This window comes from Artibeus jamaicensis, unplaced genomic scaffold (genome assembly GCF_021234435.1).
Source record: "Artibeus jamaicensis isolate MK-2021 breed Jamaican fruit bat unplaced genomic scaffold, CSHL_Jam_final contig_585, whole genome shotgun sequence".
NCBI lineage: Eukaryota > Metazoa > Chordata > Mammalia > Chiroptera > Phyllostomidae > Artibeus > Artibeus jamaicensis.
Genome location: NW_026521894.1, coordinates 17936842 through 17937907, shown reverse-complemented (window position 1 = coordinate 17937907; position 1066 = coordinate 17936842). Strand labels below are relative to the sequence as shown.

Here is a 1066-nt window from a genome sequence, read left to right as displayed (position 1 = left end):
TAGCATTTATTTATCGTATAACTAGAAATATATGCCTTTTGTTCTCCTTCCTCCAATTCCATCCTTCTCTTACCCTCTGCCTCTGCTACACAAGTCTGATTTTTTTACATTAGTTTGGGGTTTTCTTTGTTTGCTTGTTTTTAGGTTCTACATTAAAGTGAGGTCATACATACCCTTTGTGTCTTTCTTTGTCTGGCATGTTTCACTTAACATGATGCCTTCAAGATCCATACATATTGTGGGGAATGTAGGGTTTCCTTGTTTATTTTTTCAATAGCTGAACTATATTCCATTGTATATATGTACCACAGCTTCTTTATCCATCTGTATATGTCTGGACATATAGGGTTTTTTTTCTTTCTTTTTCTGTTTTTTGGGGGCAGCAGGGAGGGCATGTGTTCACTCTGCCTCCTTTTTCTGTACAGGCAGTGCAAGAACACAGCCTGTGGTAAGTACTGGGAGGCCACGTAGGTTGTTTTTATATACTGGCTATTGTAAGTAATGCAACCATAAACATGGGGGCACAGATATCTTTTCAAGTTAGTGTTTTCATTTCCTTTGGATATATTTCCAGAAGTGGAATTGCTATATTATATGGTAGTTTTATTTTTTAATTTTATGAGGAAACCCTGTACTGTTTTTCATAGCAGCTGTACCAAGCTACAATCCCACGCAGAGTGTGCCAGGGTTCCCTTTTCTCCACATTCACGCCAGTCTTAGCTGTCGCTTGCCTTTTCAATGATGGTAATTCTAACAGGTGTAAAGTCATATGTCATTGTCATTTTAATTTTAATTTTCATTCTCTTAATGAGTTGTGATGTTGAGCATCTTTTCATGTGCCTGTGGTCTTTTGTATATTTTCTTTCTTTCAACGATAATTCCTTTCTTTCACTGGGCTAATTCCAATTCATCCTTTTGGACTCACCTGAGGCATCAACATTCTAAGAGCTCTCTTAGATCACCTGTGTTACTCAGCTGGGGCTGCCGTTACAGAATACCACATACTGAGTGGCTTTAGCAACAGAATTTTGTTTGTTTGTTTGTTTGTTTGTTTGTTTTTACTGTA

The 1066-nt window shown here is 37.4% G+C and overlaps 1 non-coding gene across 1 annotated transcript; it reads right to left on the bottom strand.

Moving 5' to 3' along the window:
- Positions 1-328: 328 nt before the first annotated feature.
- LOC119050098 (small nucleolar RNA SNORA51) lies at positions 329-465 on the bottom strand. The gene has a single exon (XR_005082679.2). It is a non-coding gene; the product is annotated as a small nucleolar RNA SNORA51 (small nucleolar RNA).
- Between the last annotated feature and the right edge of the window lie 601 nt (positions 466-1066).